The following is a 23,060-nucleotide window of genomic DNA, read 5'->3' on the forward strand; positions in this document are numbered from 1 at the left end:
ACCTAAATATTCCATGTTGGTCATTAACAGAATGGCGCTGAAGTCGTCGAAAATCCCTATTTTTATACACAGTTGTTTAAAAATGAGAGAAAATGCGTTACCATGGAAACACGAGCCCCGTGACATATACATTTTAAGCTTTTATTAGAAAGATAACGTGCATACTAGTAAAATCATCAATTATGCAGACTTCTACGGATATCAATGAAACTAAAATACACTGAAAAGTGTTAAATATCCGTATTTTCCTTCTTCTTTCAAGATGAAATACCTTTGGAGGGTCATGTTCTTCAAACCTGGATAAAAATTGAACTTGAAGGGACAGAGACAAACGAAGTTGAGATTGTAGCAGTTAAAACTTCATATTACACGAAATACAAAAATGTGCTGCGGTTCAACTAATTTGAATTTACCCTTGTAACAAGTTAACCTACCTCCTTAAGTACAATAATATGCTTTATGACTGATAAGCAGCAGTCATAGAGCCTTAAAAATCTTATTGTGCTATAGTAGTAACTAAAGAATCAATCGCGGGCTTTAAATTTGAGCACTTGAATTAGGATTGAAAGAATCCTATATCATTTGCTTATCATAACTTCGGATTGTTTTTTTTATTTATTTTCATTAAGTTTAAAAAATGGCACCTTCGCAGCTGTCCTGATCGATGTGTGATCCGTAACTACATATAAAGCAGTAGTTTGTTTTGGAGTACAGTAGAGCGGCCAAGCAGATTGTACTCGAAAATGTTGAAAATATCCTAAATCAAACCAGGCGGACTAACAAACTAAACTTATTGATAGCATGTCATACAAAATAGTTTGAGATATAATATTCAATGAATACATATGTCTAAAAGTATTTAAGCAGTGTATGGATCAAACCATGATTAACGTATACACAGTGACAGTTTCATTGCTTTGTTGCTGGGGTGGAATAATGAATGATAGATGAACAGGAGATGATAAGGGTTCGTTCTACTGAGCAAGAACATGTTTATTATCAATTACTTCGATCTTAAGGCATTCCTTTTGACATTCTAGGGACCTCCTCCGATGCCTGGTGGTTAAATCCGCTCCAACTTGGAATTACCTGCCCCTCATCGATGAGGGACGTTGATTTCTTTTTGTGAGAAAGCCATCCAGCTTGCTTAAACCTAACAAAATGAATAAATTCTGACAACAATCTTTCTGAAGAGATATTAGAATATGCATATCAGGATACGGACAGTCCATACCGTCGTCAACAAGTAAGGTCCAAATATATAATATTCGAGTGACATTTGCCGTAAAATTGTGTAACTTGTAAATGAATGTAAAGTATGTTTATCAGCAAGGGCGTGTCCAGTGTTGATAATTCTCAGGTTGATTTTAAATACAGGAAAAATAACCTTAGGTGGATGTTAAATCCGTCTATCAGTAAATTCCAACGATTATTTGGAACCCACATATTGATGTGTTTTGCAGCAATAAAAACAAAACCACAAACATAGAATGGCGACGTGATTATGACGCTATAGTAGTTGACTTTTCAGCAAAAGTTGGAAGAAAACATTAACTACATTGTCCCTCCTTGCAGTTTGATATAACGATTTTACAAAAGATAGAACAGGTTGCAGAAAATGCAATTTCTGTAGCCCATTATATATAACTCAGGTTTTAAACAAATCCAATTCAGTGGACTGCCATGTGTTCCTTCCGCTTACCAAAATATGCTGGTAATTCTGGACAAGAAAATGGTTCGGTTCATATAAATTTTACCTCACAGCTTTCAGGAATCAGGGAAATTTTCAAATGGATATCTATCAATGTCAGAATATCAAACCTATACCACATAACAAATCTCATCGAAAGTGTACAATTCTTTCTAGTGGCTTTTGATCTGAAATAAGTAATATTATGATTGATAAGTGTATTGAATAGGGTTTGTTGAACTTCTTCTGACATTCTGATCAGTAATGTTATAGGTACATGTAAAAATGCACAGGCAAGTGAAAAGAGAGATACGAAAGACTTTAATAATTTGATTGGTTCTTATCAATACCAGTGATATTCATTCAGTTGATATGTCTCTGGCTGGTCAATAAAACTTTAAATTAGGAGGGTTCAAATGTCAGATTTACAGCAATTTAATCGGTTTCCTTTTAGAACGTACAGATGAACAATACAGACAGGAACAAGTTACCTTAACTTCTGTAGATCAGAGTAAAGGAGTAAATCACTTTAAACCATTCCACAGTTTAAGGTAAAAGAATTATGTAAGAAATAGAACTCCTTACATGGTGTAGTCGGTAAAACTTGCCTTCAGAGCTTTGTGCAGTTAAACACGGAAACGCTCCCTCGTCTTTGAGTCATCGTTTGTGAAGTAAATGCTTTCAAATGAAGAATTGCATAATTGCTTGCAGAGCAAATCATTTATCTGTACGAAAGATAAATATTTCGTTTATACACAAGACATTTCAGTATTTTCGTGTCTTTTACATCGTAACAATAGAAAATACAACCTGTACCAGTGATATTTTAAAGCAATGTGAGTCCATCAAATCGATTCTTGAACTTTCGGCTGTATTTGTTTCTTTCTGAGTAGACTATGCCCTAAACTGTTGAACAATATGTCTGACAGTTTGGCTGAAATGATTTCCAATGACAAGATTTGCCAAGAAATTAGATGTAAAGCTTGTACATCAATTAACTGGCATACATTATATTCTTTTTAACTCAGAGCACATATAGTTGCATGTGCTTAGAGAAATCGTGTGATATATGTTCGAAGGGCCTATCGGTAATATCTAAATGAAAGAATACTTCAACAAAGAGTATAATCAAATACACATTTCTATCCCCCGTTAAGTTACAATGGTACCGGAAACGTAAATAGTTTCCATACACTGACGCCTAAATTTCATATCGGGTGCGTGACGTATAATATTACTCTGAAAACGTGGAACTAGCACTCATTGAAAAACAGTTGTGTTTTAATCAGCTGTCAGAAAGTCGATTGGTTTTTATTTGTTATACATATAGTATTTGAAAGTAGAGAGGCGTTGTATAAGGACACATGGTGAAATGTGAATACCAGTGATCTAAGTCAATGGAAAATTCTCTGTCATGTGCATAAAATTGCATTAGCTACATGTGATATTTGTGAAATCTTAACAAACTTTAACCATTATTTACTTTACACAGAGTTTTTCATTTAGTTATTAATTGTAAACTGAACCCGTCACAAAATTGACAAGTTTTTACTAACTACTGCTTAACGGCACCGTTATTACAGCAGTATTTTCATGTTTGGCTTCAGAATTGTAGTAGTAGGAGTTTTATTTGGCACAAGTGTACATAACGTAGCAATTTAAAAGAAATGACATATAACATTGGTGCACTTCGTCTGACTAGAAATACGGCATGACATAGATAAATTATATGAAATAAAAGCCATGTAATGCTCACCAATACCAGGGATAACACAACCAAGAGGGCCAAGATGGCCCTAGGTCGCTCACCTGAGAAATACACCATACCACACCATAACAGTGTAAACATGTTTGACCTAGTGATTTCATGGAAAAAAAATATTCTGACCAATTATCATTAAAATTGGAGCAAAAAATCTTGAGCATAAATATTTTCTTTGATTTGACCTAGTGACCTAGAATGATCATTCTGACCAAATTTCATGAAGATCAGTTGAAAAATACAGCCTCTATCACATACACAAGTTTTCTCCTTGATTTGACCTAGTGACCTAGTTTTTGACCCCAGACTACCCATATTTGAACTTGACCTAGATTTCATCAAAAAAAACCATTCCGACCAAATTTTATGAAAATCCAGTATAAAATGCAACCCCTATTGCATACGCAAGTTTTTTCCTTGATTTGACCTAGTGACCTAGTTTTTAAACCCAGATGATCCATATTCGAACTTGATTTCATCAAGGCTAGCATTCTGACAAAATTTCATGAAAATCAGTTGAAAAATACAGCCTCTATCGCATACATAAGGTTTCTCCTTGATTTAACCTTGTGACCTACATTTTGACCCAGATTACCCATATTCGAACTTGTCCTAGATTTCATCAAGGCAATCATTCTGACAAAATTTCATGAAGATTTATTGAAAAATACAGCCTCTATCGCATACACAAGGTTGCTCCTTGATTTAACATAGTGACTTACTTTTGACTCCGGATGACCCATATTCAAACTTGACCTAGATTTCATCAATGCTATCATTCTGACCAAATTTCATGAAGGTCAATTGAAAAGTACAGCCTCTATCGCATACACAATGTTTTTCTTTTATTTGACCTAGTGAACTACTTTTTGATCCCAGAAGACCCATTTTCAAACTCGGCCTAGATTTTATTCATGTTATCATTTTGACTTAATTTCAGGAAGATCAGTTGAAAAATACAGCCTCTATTGCATACACAAGCTACATGTTGACAGACAGACAGACGACGGGCCCTGGACATCAAGCGATCAGAAAAACTCACCTGAACATTGCTCAGTTGAGCTAAAAGGGGGAAAGGATTCCATTTATTTCCCTTGTGATCCCTGATATTTGAGGGATATCTGATATTATATGATACAGAATGTCGTGTTATAATTAAATATTCAGTATGAGTATTGCGCAAAATTACATAATAAAGAAATGCATTTGAGATCACATATATTACAATCATAGATTGCATCACATTATTAAAACAAGGAATAGTTCATTACATAATTAGTCGGCAAAACTTTAAAAACTATCATTGATAATTCTTATAGTTAATGATATTGCAAAAATGAAAGCATTCATATTATTAATATGAAATCAATACTGCAGTACAGTAAAGAGTTGATAAATTACTTTGAGAGAAATAAATTTAACCTAAGGATTCTCATAATAAAACAAATTAAAAGATTCAAATACTAACTGAGACTGAATAGAATGAAATTAACTGGCCATAAGGTAGGCTTTGACGGCATGCTTGAATGTGTGGGAAGATTCAATAACCCCCCCCCCTCCCCCCAGATGTTGAGGGAGGCTGTTCTACAAAACAATACCATTATAGCTAGCATCAATTGAATCGGAAGAAGGAAGTGCTGACTCTCTGGATCTGGTACAACGGTCATGGACATGAGTAAGAGGTACAAAATGCTCTTTAAGGTATTCTGGTGCAGTGACTGATCTTATTTTATGCACATGACAGAGAGTTATCTGTTCTACTCTCTTTGAGACAGGTAACCCCGACATGAGACCTACTATCCATATTCAAATCGAACCAATCTATTCTGGGTGGTCTCATTCTATATAATAAAACCGTTATTTTCTGAATACTTACATCGATATTTTAACGGAATTTGATGCCGCCCGTTCCTAAGTTCACTCTACATGTCATTGAGCGCTTTCGTTTTTATGATTGATTTGTGACTACTTAATATGTTATTAATGTTTAATCTTATTTTGTTTTTTCATTATATATACTAGTACTGGTGATAGAAATATGGAGTTTTTGATTGTGTTTACAATATAAATTTAGGGCCTAGTAATGCATTTTGCACCTACATACAGCTCTTAACGAATTGTCTTTTATTTATTATTTTATTTATTTTCGTCCGTGTTAGATTCGTCTAGTATAGAACAGGTTTCCCGTGTTCTATTTTGAGTAAGCTAGATATTGCATACAGACTAACAGTTCTTTCTGTTCATCCAAAGTTGGGATGATGAAATGTTTATGAAATACAAAGCGTAGTCATACAACTCTTATAGTGTGTTGAGTTGCTCTTTTAATTTTGTTATGATTGGCTAAACACAGTGAAAGAAAACAAATTGAGAAGCAAAATTACTGTTCCTTCAAACGGGTCATTGCGTAACGCTATACAAGTCATGGTATCGTTAAACGAAAAACATCATGTTAAACTTAGACACTTTATACAAATTAATACTATTCGAATTTGTGTTTAATGTCTAAACTTTTACTTAACTTTCATATCTCTTAATTCAAACTACCAAATCTGAAAACTCAGATAAATATTTTCACTGAATTACATAAAATTTCAGGGATGTGTGTCTTCAGTATCTTAATAGTATATAGTGATCAGGCGTAAGACATTTTAAGTACACGTCACGGCTGGGGTATTTTGGCATTACACATATGTTTCCAATACATGTGCACATAAGATAAATCCTTAAAATCTATGTGAAAATAAGGGATGTGTTTCGTATGAATGCAACGCTGTTAGTTGCTCTAATAAGTGACAAATGACTGAAACAATAGGAATTCTTACGTGATTTGGATGGACAAAACGCCAGTAAGGTAACAATTTTTATTGTTTTAATTTATGACTTGTAAGCTACAGTATAGAAGAGCCATTTTTAGAAATTCAAACTAGAAGTTAGAAATAACAGCAAACTTTTAATCAGATAATGAGTAATTATACACTTGTCAAACTTTGAGGTCAAGTTACAAACACACACTGTTCCCGTGAGGCCAGTATACTTCCTCACTCGTCTCCTAGCTCTAAGGAGACCGGAGTTACCTCCAGTAGGATGAGGTGGACTCTGTCGAGGCTTAGAGCCCGGCACAAGTCTGCCTGGATGGGTCTAAAAGAACCAGCGCCATTACAACTTAATGTAGATGATTGTGTAGTCGTGGTATTAATGCATTGTGCCATGGTTTGTTAAAGAGCGCCAACTGGCCTGTTACATCCTTTTTTCAGCTCTCTAGGTTTTACGCCGGGGTTACCTCTCCCTTAGATTCAAGTCAAAAGACCTACCCTAGAATCACAGGGGATGTGTTCATGGGCAGCAGGACATATCCACGCACCAGTGGAACTTGCATGCCGCATGTTTGGGGGCAGAGCTTTTCTGAGTCCTATACAGTTCTGACTGAGTCTGCGGGGTGCTCAGTATCCCTGTGTCGCCACGAGAAGGCACTGCATAGGGCTTGTCTACAGAGAGGCTATGTACTGGCAGGGAAGATTTACGCACTTGGCTTCCATTTTGCCCAAAGGGCTATCCAGCGGCAGAGGCTGACAAGCACACCGAATACAGCACACCACACTAGACGCATCAGTAGACCATTTGGTAAACGCCAAGAAGAAGAGCACACTCTGGGCCGATAAGTGATTGATTGGTGCAGCAACGTTCTAAAAGTATTGAGTAATAAAAAAAGAGATGTGCTCAATGCTGAGAGGTTTTGCAGTAATATTAAAGTTTAGCGAATAATTTGCATCGTAGCAGTAAAAGAAAATGAGCGTTTAAATTAATCTTCTTTTGTTTTAGTTTCCGAAGAGACATCTTCAGCAGAATTCATTACTGATATTTAATTATTGAGCATGAATACTGAGTATGTTACTATTCGAATGATGAATAACTATATATAACTCTCAAGTGAAATAAAGGTAGGAATTTCAAGGAAAAGTTTGGTATCATAGACTGCAAAAGCTAGTCTAGTATATTTTCCTTTAAAAATGAATTACATGTCCATTATACTAACTGAAAAACGTCATAGAAACAACAACAAAATGATAAGACAAAGGCACATGAGCATCAATAAACCATATCACTAAACAGGGGAAATTACTGTATAAACATATAACACGTAAGTATACATGTATTACATGTATTCCCCTTATCAAAGATCAAAGCTAAAACTATTTATATTTTCAATTAAGAATGGATTACATGAACTGTATGCTGAGTGAATTGCCTCTTAGAAACAACTGTAACAACAGAAAATGATAAAACAAATCTACATGAAAAATATCCATCAACAACCCAATAATATTCCAATTAGTCACTCAGCAGGGGAAATCGGCGTATTAATTAGAAGTTAAGAAGTTTAGAAGTTCATTTTGAAATGTCAATGCTTATTTAGAGCATCTGACATAACAAAACAATGCAACATAAATTACATAACATAATAATACAAAATAATAGATAATGACTGACAAAAAGATAATTCTATTTAATGGAAAATGAGACATAATATAATAAACATATTTTACTGTAATTATTTAATTGTGAACATCATGGTTTTACAGAATGTGGCTAATTGCAACAAGGTAGATTTATCATCACTGTTTATTAACTGACAATATTTAATAGTATTAGGATTTGTATAATAATACTGATCAACATGTATATGTTTTTAAGCTGAATACAGCAGTTTAATGATATTAATTTCGAGTGAGCGTTAGCAAAAACAAGAATCCATATCTAACGGACCGTCCGCTGCTCAACAAGTTGCGCAGTAACAACTATCGGAAATGTCCTTCGGCAGCATTTCTTGGTTTTCTTCCAAAACTTTCAGAACTACTTTTAGACAAATTCATTATACAGAAATGACATTATTTTCTCAAAAAGTACTGAAATGTAAGCAAACACTTTATCACAGTTGTTATAATAAAAATAAAGCTGTAGGAAATATATAACATATTATATAGCATAGTTTGTACCAAATTTATAAAGATGGGCTCAGCCTGCGTAAAGACGAAATGCTACTTTTCATAATAATATTTTGCTGTTCTTTAAAGTGTGACAGATGTATCATGATATAGCTGCAGAATCATATAAAACATTACATTTTGATGACATTTTACACTTCATTGAAGTTTGTTTTTTTTTTTTTTGTTGTTGTTGTTGTTGTTTTTTGTTGTTTTTTTTTTTTTTTTTTTGGGGGGGGGGTTGCGGTTGTTTTATAATAACCATTTATATATGTAGTTCCACACATACAACAATTAATTCTAGTTGGTCAATTTGTCTTCCCTCTTCGCACGGCAAAATATATAGTATGTGTGTGTTAAAGTTCTAAAAGCGCATTTAACATGTTAACAAGCAATTCAAAAACATTGCACACATTTTGTCAATTCAAATCGATAGAAAGACTATAGACTTAACGGGCACTAACGGGCTCGGGTTCCAACCAGTTCCTCGGGATTCTGCAGATGTTGTAACACGAAAAATACATGCGTTATGCCTACATAATATACCATTGACGTTACCAGTTCTGTATAATTATTCACAAGTACAAAATATAACGTCTGTACATCTTACGGGTGTCTTTGTTTGTCTGTTGTTCGCCGACTGTCGTCAAACAGATATATGAAAATCTAGACGTCACACCTTGTTAGTTTTGGTTTCTAGCAAGACGTGACCTTTTACGGAATATAGCATATATATTAATTAAAAGATGACAGAAATAGTAATTTAAGCATTTTTTCTGTACAACCTGTCTTGAATATGTGATGTACAGGCCTCATGTTAACAAAACAGTTCTTGGTTTCAGCTTAGTACTAGTGTGTTCTTAATAGTCACATGAAATAGTAAATTATATTATCTTCCACATGCAATTTAAATATAGATAACAAATAAAGTTTCATTCAAACTTTGCTGAGACTGAATTGTTTGTGAACATGGAGCCAGATAAGAACGTTAGAATTAAAAACTGCGCGAGTTTTGTTATGCATGTACATGTGCTTTGGGCTGTTATTTTATGTTTGTCTTAGTGAGACTGATTATCGGGAGTAAACATCAGATTGCTATCAGATCCCTATTTAAATTTTCAATGTCAGACTTTGGCTGTGCAAGGGTCATGCCAGGTCCAGTTAATTTTAACACTCGTACAGAAGTCCTTATTTCCACAGTTATACGACTAGTGCCATGCAAAGTTCGGGTCAGGCGGGTTGACATTGGCAAGGCGACGTTTTGAGAGCGTGTCAGTGTAATGATACAAGCACAGGAGAGAATGCCGTGATAGGGCGTATGTAATGATACAAGCACAGGAGAGAAGGCCGTGATAGGGCGTATGTAATGATACAAGCACAGGAGAGAAGGCCGTGATAGGGCGTATGTAATGATACAAGCACAGGAGAGAAGGCCGTGATAGGGCGTATGTAATGATACAAGCACAGGAGAGAAGGCCGTGATAGGGCGTATGTAATGCAATTATGCTGTAAATGAACTTATTAAGCCGGGGCAACAATCTGGATCTGCAACACGCGACGATGGGGCCGAGCAATAATCTATGTTGGAGTCGGCACGACGCCAGGGTCGAGCAATGACTAGATAGATCTGAATTGGCACAACGCCAGGTTCAAGCAGTAACCTGACATGTCTGAATCGCCACGACGCAAGAGCGGAGCGATAATCAAATTAATAATCGACATGATGACAAGGCCAAGGATATACAGGCTTGGCTATGATTTAGGATGATAGGCGTTATTTTATAAATAATAAAAGTAACAAATGTGATAGTTTTCGTTGTATTTAATTTACATGTTTATCCAATAATAGATGTCAATCATTGAAATTAACTGCTTTAAACTTGATTAATTCTTTAGGTTCAATAAAGTTCTTCATCGACAGTTTTATTTGGTTGCGACACTTCTTTTTTTCGGCAGATGTCACTAATACGGGTACCCAAACTGAAACGAAATTATTAAAAAGTTATAAATGCATAGCATTAAAAAACACTACGCTTTGCATTAAATGTAAAATATCATACTATTGCATGGCTGAAATTTGGAAACAGAAAAAAGATTTTTAAAAATCTAATGAATTGCTATATCACGTGCTATTAGACAGATATTTCGACTTCCTTTATAGAATAAAGGAAATCTTAAACCTAAAGCAGCAAAAATGCTTTCTTAGATATGGTACTTACCTGTCTGTCTTACAATGCCACACTTCTTGAAATCCTTATATTCTTTTTTCCTTATTAAAATAACTTTCTACCACAAAACTGCTGTAAAATTTCTTGGTACTTTTTAAGACTGATTTAGAATCTCGCACTTACGTGCTGTTTAAAAAAATTTTTACAAATGCGTATTCCGTGGCAAAGCATACATGTATAACGGTAATCCAATGAGAAATGAAATAAACGAAAAAATAATCAAGTTAACGCTAACATTTGTCGCGAATTTATGAACATTTGGGTTGTATTTGTTGCGCTTGTACTCTTGCAAAGTTTAAGCATGCATATAAATATTGCACTAATTGATCTAAACTTACACTTAGAACAACATTCGCAGTTTTTGCAATATACCCAAAATTTTGTCAAATGTATTAACGATAAATGCATTGTCCTTCTCAAGCGTTCAAATTGTATTTTATTTATTTATCTAGTTCTCTTATGATGAATTTAATAAGAATAGACTACTTTTGTAATTGGACACCGATAAAATCAATGTTGGCCTTTTGAATGTATATCTTTTTAAAAACAGTCGTGAGGATTTAGACTTGGGCCTAGGTTTTTCACACTTTATTGCGCATATTCATTTTCATAGTTGCTCGATGTGAATGAGAAATCGATGGATATTCAGTAAGACTTTAAATTGTACTAAGCTTTCAACTTCGTCATATTTTGACGTCGTGTTCTTGTTCACTTCCCGAAAATGGAGAATAAGAGTTAGACCCAGTTTTGCTACAAGGTATTATTCTCTGAATTTAACTAATGGAAACTGCACATAGATTTTCATTGTTAGCGTCTTATATGTTTCAATGCTAAAATAGTGCTAACGGATGCACATTTTGTGTTTCGACATCTACAGAATCCCACAGGATAAATTGCATCTCTCATCCTACAAGAATCGGACACCAACTTATCCCCTTGGCTTTCTGCAGATATTATAATACAAGATAAATATCCGGTACCCCTACTAAAAATCAAAACTGGAAGCAAGAAATTGCTATGGACAATTAAAGTACTTTACTATTATGAAAAATACCTACATGTACCTACCTACCTACATACATGAATACATACCCAATCTATTTATTGTAGTGATTAACATTTAGCAAAACTTGTTCCTAAGTGTAGAAAATGCATAAACTTACAGGGCAACACTTTATACTTCCGTACGGACAATAGCCGTCACCAGGATATGTTCCATAGGGACACATATAGCCCGGAAAACATTGGCAGTGATAGCTCTGAGCTGAAACAGTAGATAGAGAAATTATTAATGTTTTGTCATCACAGTGAATAGTGTCTTCTCTCGGTGAAGTTTTGTTGACAACAATTATGGCCAATATAAATAAAGGCCTTGAAACGAAAACCGATTCATCTGTTTTCTTTAGTTTAAGTTTAAGTACTTGATTGTACTTTTCTACAATTATCAATAGAAAACATAATACATAACGCAAAATCAAATTAATCAAAAATTTTCATGCAAATATATTCTGTATATAGTATTTGCAGGAAAAAGGCACAAATAAACCCTTAAGCAAAATATAAGAAAGATGAAACCAAAATTACATAAAATATATAAAAAAAAAAAGATTCTGATTAACAGAGAAAATGATTTTTAAAAGTCTCAATATTACCACAAAGGCGGAGCAAATTTAAGGCAGTTGATTACAGAAAGCAGAAAACACAGAAGCAATTTTGTGCAGATTAGAATGAAGAAATACTTACCCTCAGCACGATCTGGTAGGAAAGATATCGCCACAAAACTGACTAAAAGTAACACAAGCAGTAATTTGTGCATTTTATACGGTATCTGCTGGTTCACTTGTAACTGTAAGTTAAGTTTCCAGAAGTAAAGTTTTCAGAGGTAAAGTTTCAACAAAGAGGTTCTTTTTATACTCTGAATTTAATACATGATGTAGCGGTTCGGTGAAATTTTGAGGTTTGTTTATTCATATTTTTTCTTATTTAAGTTAATGGATGGGAATTTGTTATTCTAAACAAAACAAACAAGTTAAGATAGATGACATTTAAGTTAAACTCAGAAAAGTTCCTCGATTTATCAACAGGTACATCCGTATACAAGAGTGGCTGGAGCCGGCGACAACTGCAAAAATCTCTAAAAGAGAAGGATTTAAAAATGTAAAATGCTTTGTGTGGTTATATCCCTAAGGACAATGCTTTTGAATACAGATTACATGCAGACATTTTTATATGACAAAACGTATATATTAATTCAAACATGCATTTAAAGACCACAGTAAATCATTTCAAGGTATTCTATCGTTGCTTATCATTACTCCATCTGTCCCATAACAAAGTGAATTTTGACACAACAATTCATATTATATATACCTTAAAATAGAACTTGATTCAAGTTATATTTAAACTTCATGGCGTTTCTACTTCATCCTGAAATCCTTTTTGATCAATGCAAACTCATGATAAAGCCCTATAACCGATTGGTGGATGAAACAGCATCGGTTCCAGAACGAGGCCTGAAGTAGGTTGCATGATACTAATTCATTCAACTCTTTATTTCATATAAAGGATTGCATCTGTAGACATTATTTTCTGTAGTAAAAAGCATAGATGTTTGTTTGCTTTGGATTTAACGCCTGTTTTCAATAGTATTTCAATTATATGTAACGGCAGGCAGTTTACCTAAACAGTGTTCCTTGATTGTGTACCAGTACAAACCTGTTCTCCGCAAGAAACTGCCAACTTTCCTATATGAATCAGAGGTGGAGGACGCATGATTTCAGACACAATGTTTTGTTTTTTCATCAAATTGTCACGGAAGATCGAACATACGACCACGTGATCCATAGATCTGCGCTCTCCCAACAGAGCTAAGCGGGCGACAGAAAAGTTGAAAATCGTCTTCTTTCTAGATATCCAAAGAAACTGAATATAAGAATGATATAGCCAAAAAGAAAGACACTTTTTTCATTCTGAAAAAAAAAACACAAAAAAACATTTAAATCGAAAGAGAGGTGGCAACCCGTTTCCTTCGACTTTTATGCATATAATCAAATTCTTCTTGTATATAAATTTGGAACGTCCAGTGACAATTCAATAAACTTTCATTGACTTATCTACCAGTGACAGAATAATACACAGGATGTTAAAGTATATAGTAGTGCTTAATTTCTTCGAGTTTAACAGCAAATTTAAAATTGTTAAAAGGAACTGTTGTCCTCATATCGAAAGTACAATGTTAACATTTTTAGGCTACTAGATCGAGCCTAGTCATAATGCACATAAAACCTTCACTCAGTTCTATTTGAACATCCACAAACATTAAAAACATTACAAAATGTTAGATAACAAAACAACAAACAAATGGTGGGAGTACATAACAAAAAGGTCATTATAACAGTAGCTGGATCTAGGATTTTGTATTCGGCTCAAGGTGTGATCATACTCGGCGCTTGCGGGCCTCGTGAAATCTATAGCTGATATGGCAAAATCCACTCAAGCCGAATACAGCATCCCAGACCGCGCTACCATAATAATAACCCTATTTTATTTACATTGGTTAGAAGATACTAAATGCCTTCGCTATTATTGTCTATGTAAAACTAACAACGTGCAACATGTTTTAGCAGCATTTCAAGCCTTTCACATCGTGTTACACTACCCATGTTTTGTCTCGAAGGTCTGTCTTTAGGCAATCAGAAAACACCAAAAATATTAGGTTGACCATAATGCAATGAAAACATAGTCACATGACCGAAAAACGTGATAAAATACTATTATTGCGTAGGTTGACATCAGGAAACACTTTTCATTTTCAATACACCAAACAGCTACGACATAAACTCGGAATCATATAATATGACTTAAAATTATCCGCATGCATTTTTACAATCAACATCAACAAAAATTATAGCTAGCATCAAAAATGGCCATCACTAGGCGAGAAAATGGCATTATAAACTGATACGGATTACATTCGAGCGGAGCAAAGAGGTATATCCGACTAACTGCTATCATCGTTCTTACAAGAAATTTCAATTTTTTCAAATCATTAAGTTGCAATTGATTATTATAATTCATAAGTCAACTATCAACAATTTTGCCAAGAATGCCTATTATCGGAAATATGCCCCATCAAGATAGGTCGCTATAAACGTCTCAAATGCATAAATATGCCAGCTAACTCATTTTATGCCTTCATTGTCTTATAATTATCATTCGTTTGCATGTCAAGGCTATAAATTCTAAAAATGCGTCAGTTTCTGTCATTCCTCTATAAAAAGATGTCCCTGATGCGAAAACCAGGTCTGGGGAACACCGTTAAAAATCAGGATCTTTTCGTAAAAAAAAATCTTAATTTGTCCAAAATATTCAAACGATATAACTATCAAGTTCCCTACTGTTTCCTTATGTGTTGCTTGTTCGTTTTTCTATGTTATATTCAGTTGATCGTCGTTGTGTGTTTATCTTTGGTACATGGGTGTCTGCGCTATTGTGGTTTACGTTGTAGTGCGACTGTTTTTAAAGAACATGGCATTCCCTTGTATATTCGTCCTTGTTCAACTTTCCCCTTCGGATTCCTCCCCCACCCCCGACCCATTTCGCCTCTTACCATTTCCTTCCCCTTTATCAATATTCAGCTTAAATTAATATGTACTTGTTGGATGTTTGAAGCAACCCATCTGAAATATTTTTCCATTACATCTTCATTTTGTTGTGGGCCTACTATGTAAATGCGTGGCTCCAGGGCTGTGTTTTTTGTGATCTGTACATCCGAGAAATCTACCCTTACCTATTATCTATTTTTACATTGGTTTTTATTAATGAATTCTGCCCTTCAAAATTTTTTACCTTGGTTGGAGCCATTTTCACTTAGAGCGAATTCGTTTTAGTGTATTTATGAAGCCATTTACTTTGTTCTAAAATTAGCAAATAACAATGTCATATGTTTTTGAAGTGTTAGGTGTAAAATATGGTAATTTGTTCCATCATATATATAGCTTAAAAACAGAGAAATGATTTTACAGAAAGAAGTAAATACAATTCAAATATGTATTTAGACATTTAATAAACCTGCCATGTTGATGTTTTTGTTGTCATGGAAACAAAATGGCGGCCGTTTTTATCAAATATTTAAATGCGCATTAATTTCTCATTTTTAAGCCGATTTTGAAAACTCTTTCACTTTTTCCAATGATTTAAAACATCCAAGCTGACGGAATTACTTCAAGAACAACACTGCTTTTCCCTTTAAGTCGGACACATATGTTTGTTTTCAGTATGAAATGTATTTCGTTCTTTAACATGCAAATAAAGCCACATAATGACAATTGTTTGTGTCTCCCAGTGGTGGCATTGATTAACCAATATGCGTGTAGATAAAACGTTCCAGTTCCTGTTTTTCTTTTGTTGTTGTTTTTGTTTTGCTATTGTGTTGATCAAATAAAGATTCAAGAATTCGAAACTAATCGTGAATAGCAATTTAAGAATGCCAGCAATTCTCACCAAGGCTTCCTCGATTTTACTTTTCATTAAAATATGCATGATAGAACCTATTTGTAATAGACAACTTTTTAACCGTTCAGTTTCTGTTCATTTGACTCTCATTAGTTTTCCTACGCGTTCATGCCAGCAGTATGACCTAACCTAATGTAAATACTAAACATACGACAAATTGAGATCAAAACTGTTATATTATATTCTATCCTACAAAAGTCAATATAAGCAGACTCAAGGAAATAATATGCAAAATCTAAGTAGAAAAAAAACAACTTTGGTTTAAACATTTCTAACAAATAACGTTTATATAATAATTAGATATAAAAATTATTTTTGTCCTCTTAATGACCTGAATCACCCTTTATCTTGGACGAACATCTATTATCTGTGTCTATAAATAACTTTTATCGAAGACTTGTTGTTTGTAATTAAGATAGATATGTTGATGACAATTCAGTATAATAAGAAAAGAAAAATGTACTTTATTTGTCTTTTGTACGACAATGCACCTTATTTGTTATTCTTAATTTCCACTTTCCGATTTTGTTTATTCACTCATTTACGATATACGTTACACACAACTAGTGTTTCAATCAATATGAATGATTTTGCAATAATATACGAGTATACTAAACGTTGTTTCGAGCATACAAAGATTATTACAATTACAATCAATAAGCGCACTTACATTACTATGAAATAAAGAATAAGAAGTCTCCCACGAACTTTGATCTAGAGTTGTTATTCTTTCCAGTCATTTGGGATCAAACAGAACTTAATTGTATTTCAGCAACTTAAAATAATAAGTATTTCGCTACATATATACAATTTAAGATAAGACAATTTCATAATTAAATGGCAACCTTTTACAATCTTTAGTAGAAAAACATATAGCTTATTGTAATCACATTTTGTATGCAGAGATCAGACGATCACATCTTGATGTAGATAGTGTACAGATTATACAGTACCAAAAAATCCTGATTAATTTTTCATACATAATGTATACATGTATTAAGAATACCAATAATGTCAATTGCATTGATGATGTATAAAATATAAAAGTAGCAGTACAAACTTGTTCTCCGCAAGGAACTTCCCCACATGTATGAATCAGAGGTGGAGGACGAATGATTTCAGACTCAATGTCTTTTATCAGATCTTCATTGTGTCTATAAGAAACTTTTTCTTATTTATGCATTATAACTATAATACATATTACAAAATGCTCAAAATGCATGCTTGAAAATGAACTGAGAAATTGTAATTGTAAACGGGCAATGAACCCATCATATCCAGAGGTGCCAAGCCGTCAAGAGTGGGCCACATTCAGACTGTCTTCATGGCAGCACACCCTGTGTTGCACAGTCAAAAAGTACGAGTGTCCCCTACCCAACGGCGGTATCCACAGCAGGTGTAGGTTCCTCATGGTAACTCAGCAGTTGCAACTCAAATATCAACTGGAGCGACTCGTCTCTGCTTGTAGCTAGACTGAGTATTTACCTATATATTTACAACAACAGATTTATTGTTTGACTAATAATTCAACTAATTTGTACATACTGGGTCTGATATGAAATAACGTTTTTTTAGACAAAGTTCATAGTAACTAGAAAATGCTAAAATAGAATGATGCTCATTCTCAATCTCAGCTAAGTTACATAATTGACAAAGTCTTTCTTGACGCTGTATCCTATAACGCCCATATCTACCAGTTTCTATGCGCAGCCTATGCTCTGATATTCTAATCCTACTAATATTCTTACGGATAGATTTACAAATAATATTTCTAAGATAGTGTTCTATGTAAAATTGTGGTTTGATATACTTACACAAAGTGCTTAACACTTGATTATCTTCTAAATTTGAAAACCATTTATTTTTTTCTAAAACAATAGATCTTTGCTTGAAAACGTGTATAAATGTATTGCTATTAATATCAAACGTGTACTCCCAACTTTCAGAACAAAAACAAATTCATTCAGTAGATATTTTACATCAATTTGTTTACACTAGATCTATATAAACTATAATAAAATGTACTGTGATATATTTCCTTTTGTATAACATTGTCAGTTTGTAATATCTTAAACCAGTACCTAAAACATTTGTACGGGTATCTACCTAAAACAGCAGCATTGCTTGCATTTTGTTTAACACCCAACAGTATTTTATATAACTTAAGGTGCACTCTTTCCATATCCTTATACTTTGTAAATCCTAATACTGGACAAGCCTAATTCAATACTGAACCAACAAATGAATAAAACAACTGAAGCACTACATATGGATCTAAATGAAATTTATTTATATTACTTAATAATCAATCACTGTTAATGTAGTATTGTTGAACATTTTTTGAAAATATTTTTAAAATTCTTTACACGAAATATCACTTCCAGTCATTTATGTTTGTTTCTTAAAGGCAAGGAAATTCTCCTATATAAGTGACCTCACCCAACCAAATGCCAGACATCTTAATCACTAATAAACAGGAACATGTCTGGTGCAGTCTGATATGGGTCCACAAAACCCCCGTAGACTTGACATGTAGTCCATGTCAGAGGATCATACATTTTATTGATATGTTCAGATAATTTTTTATTTCCTGTGTTTTGCATTTTATTGATTGAAACGCAGCTATTTTTCAGAATACACACATTTTTATTTGATAATATTCTAATTGCAATTCCTCAGTCATGTTGAGTAATGTCCTGACCAGTCAAATTATAACTTTTACAGCAACCAATTCTCACCCTTTTAGAAAACTCTTGTCTTTATTTAACTAAAAAAAATAATTAAAATGTATTTAAAATAACAAAAATGGCAAGTATTTTATTCAATTATTATGATTTTTTTTATTTCAGTAACAAAATAAAATCAGAAAAATCTATCATTGCCGGATTTCATTATAAATTAAAGAAGCGTTCAGTTGCAGTTTAATAAATATTATTGTAATAAAACTTGATTTAGTAAAAAATAAAAATACTGTTGTATTTTATCACTGTTTGTTTACTTATAATTTAATCAAACTTTCTAAACTCGTTATAAAGGGGAGAACTGGTTTGCTTTAAAGGTGAGAAATATCACATGCAATCTATGTACTGCACAGTAGCTATACAATAGCATACTATGATAAACAGAATCTAATCTATCAATGGTCCAGTCTTGTGTATTGGCCTTTCCCGCCAATACGCAGACCGTATCATTCCCATAGGTCACATACCTCGCATACCAGAATCAGTGTCTTTAAATGCCGACTAAAATCCCATGGCTTACATTTTTAACAGTTTGCAAGTTCTTGTATATAAAGGCTTTTTAAACTTCGCCTTATAAAACTGTTTTTTCCTCAAAACATTAATTATCAAACCAGGAACTGATGACGTTTACCGGCTATTCTGTTGAACCAAATGGATTTGCTGCATCACAGATTTACTGAGAAAAGTTTAAAACCAAGTCATCAACAGAATGATTTTCGTGAACATTTGTTTTTATAATAACGTTTATAATGCTGCTAAAATCATTAAATTTTCCCAACAGTGCTCTTCTTAATAAACTACTATCATCAATATTCCATTAATTTCGGTACCTGGCCTGGAGGCCGCAGGTGTATTGGAATTCAACAAGTAGTGTAGCACATGGAGAATGGGGGATATCACGTGATTTTTTTACCGATATATGATTTGCTTATTGCATTTATGGAACTTCGTTTTTGCAATATAGCTGGCACTCTATATATGATATATAGAGAAATGTTACCTGAATTCCTCATTCATTATTTCATATAAATTATAATTTATTCAAACTTTCAGCAATGATCAATATTGATACCTAGTTGTGCGTAAGGGATTTTTTCACACATTTCTGGTCTGTATAACTTCTGGCCGCACGAAATCTTTCGACTTGTAATATACATGCTGTGATTGTTCATATCACCGCTAGTTGCGGAGAATTAACAAATGTAATGAAGCTTGGTCGTTAAAAGTGTAAAAGACTGTACCATATTGAATTCGTTATCTGCAAACAACAAATAATCTAATGTTCTACATGACCGCCGGCTATTGTATAGCATAAACTCCTGTCGAGAAATCGACACCCAATCTCAAAAGACGAAGCCTTACAAAAATGTAATAATTTCACACCATGAGCGTTACATAAATCATCACTTTAAGTTCTGCATAGGGATGAATCAGGAATATATATCATTAGTGGCAATATCAGCAATTTTAGTTTCACAATTAATAAAATCAGATTTGTTATCCATACGACGGTACCAATGTCTTGCCAATAAAACACTATCTAACTGCTCTAGTAAGCTACATAAATCAGCGCCGATCACATTTGCAGCCGGGGAGTCATTTCCCCACATATATACACCGGCATGTAAAACCGAAAAAATGTCTATCAAGTTTAAGCCATATTGTTGTATCAAAATATGTTTATAACAGAGACACCTAACTTGGTATCGGTTTATGAAAACAATAACTCCCCTGCTATTTTGTTTGTCCTTGTTTGAATTTTCTAAAAAAATGACATATGGAAAGTCATCTTAATTAAGTTTGGAGTCTTTATTCATCCATGTTTCAGACTGAATTATAATTTGGCTTGCAGCAAGTGTAGCACTACATTTGGTAGAGGTTGTTTGGGAGAATAATTCCGAGGCCATAGTGGATAATATTTTGAATTTTTACGACAATGATTGCAACAATCATTTCAATACTATATTGATGGTGCGTTTTATCATTAAAAAAATTAAGTAATCCGTTTCGGTAAATAAACACGCATTTTATCTATTTCAGCAATGAAATTACTCTCCATTTGGTTGTAGTAATATTATCAATTTCAGTAATACGTTTGTTAGATACAGGTACGCATCATATACATTACCGATAGCGCCATCGACGGGCTTCGCGCGGCCTGGTCGTCAGCTTCGCAGGTATAAATACTATCCATTTCAGTAATGAAATTATTCTCCATTTGGTTGTATTGATATTATCTATTTCAGAAATAAGTTGGTTAGGTCTGTATCATATACATAAACGATAACGCCATCTACGGGCTTTGCGCATCCGAGCGTCTGCTTCCAAACTTTTAAGTGAGTTACTTTTATATATTTATTATCTCATACCATGAGTCTTTGTAGACTCTTTGTAAAGAGCGGAAACTTTTAATATGATGGCAAAATAATCAACATCAACATTGCTCAAAGGTTGAGATGGTATATAGGACCTGCCACCAAAACATTAATCAGATATGAAGCATTTGACTGAGAACTTGATCATAGCAATTCTACATTATTAAAATTATGGTTGTTCTTGTTTATGCCATTTTTTGTATTTTACATCTGTTTGAGGTAAAATAGTTTTGTTTGAATAAATGTTTGAACTTTTTATCTATGTCTGTTGTTATCTATGTCTCTAGTATAACTTTTTAGGAGCAACACTGGACCTCTCTAAGGTTTCTTGTTTTTTCTTGTTATTTCCCTGATTTTCCTCAAAGTCATACTGATTCTCAACATCAACGCAAAGTTGTGCATTTGACTAAACGTTATGGGGATATTTATTTTCCCCAGAATATATGGCCCTTAGTCCTTATTAGTACTGGAGGCTGCTTAGCGGTGCTCTAGTTATCATTAAGTTGTCAAATTATTGTGGCACAATGAAAGTACATTTTGTATTATGTTTACAAGCCGTATTTTTCCGGAATGTGTAACCTAACTACCGGCTGACTAAAAGTGGCATATCTAAATCTGTGCTTCAATAATAGCTTGTTATGTCTGAATAGCAGGTGTCGTCTCAACCATGGCTGTTTGCTTAAAAGAAAAGAAACATGTTCATCTAAAATGAAAATTCTGATGCAGAGGATCAAGTCTGGAAAAGAGGAACATTGTACTCTAGTCCAACAGTAGGCATAAAACTTTCTATTTGTCAAGCACAAAACTGATATACCCGTATAATGGTGCTTATGGGGATTAACTGTTTTTTTTTTCACAATATCAAAATAAAAGTACTAAAGTTGTCTGGTGATAGAAAAAGGGCAGGTAAGGTAGAACTTAATGTTACTCTGAGCAAGGAGCGGTAGTCTAGTGGATAAGGTGTCATTATTATTTATGTTTATATCAACTGATTGACATATATTTATTTGCTTTTTGACATATGCAGTGGATGGAGTGGACTGCTTAAATTCTAAAAGTAAGTATTAAAGTCCATCAGGGCATGCCGCACACAAAGCACGCAACCAACCAATGAGCATCAAATAGAAATGATGACAATATTACAAGTGAAAGTCACACAAGTTCAAATATAAGATGTTTTTCTAAGTGTATCAAATAAACTGGCAAGTATTGTTTGCTTAAATGTAGATTTCCATAACCAATCGTCCGGCATCTTGCAGTAAAACTTTTTCTGTTTCTTCGCCACTGTGACACTTTGATCTATTTTGCTAAAACATTGAATGTGTCGTTGAATTACTATTTCTTGATAAAATTCTGGGTACAAGTAATTTTCATTTAAACTGTCAGAAAACACTCTCACAGAATGGTTAACACACACTCTTAAAAATCGTTCTTTCTAATGCAGAATGACACTAAGGAAAGCAGTTAAACTTCTGACATTAAGGCACAGATTGCAGATTGAAAGTTGCTGGAATGTTACTATACCACTGAACTTATCTTTTCTGATATTTTGTATATTGGTTGTTATGATTTTTTCTTCAACGAACAGTCATAGCGAGACACAGCCAAATACGAATAAGAACGTTTCAAAGACACTGATTAAAACATGCGTTTCCTACTCACTAAAAGAACGCACCAACACTAAGCTACCACGGCCATTTTGTTACACACTTTTAATGTGTATCTATCCTTGGAAGACAAGGCAATTTACAAATTTCAGTGTGTCAAC

General features: G+C 33.8%; 1 long non-coding RNA gene across 1 annotated transcript; it reads right to left on the minus strand.

The window, feature by feature from the left end:
* Positions 1 to 10,241: 10,241 nt before the first annotated feature.
* On the minus strand, positions 10,242 to 12,564 carry LOC123528102 (uncharacterized). The gene is made up of 3 exons (XR_006681893.2): positions 12,406 to 12,564; positions 11,826 to 11,926; positions 10,242 to 10,414 (listed from the first exon to the last, which is right to left on the minus strand). It is a non-coding gene; the product is annotated as an uncharacterized LOC123528102 (long non-coding RNA).
* Between the last annotated feature and the right edge of the window lie 10,496 nt (positions 12,565 to 23,060).

Source organism: Mercenaria mercenaria, chromosome 14 (genome assembly GCF_021730395.1).
Source record: "Mercenaria mercenaria strain notata chromosome 14, MADL_Memer_1, whole genome shotgun sequence".
NCBI classification, from domain to species: Eukaryota; Metazoa; Mollusca; class Bivalvia; order Venerida; family Veneridae; genus Mercenaria; species Mercenaria mercenaria.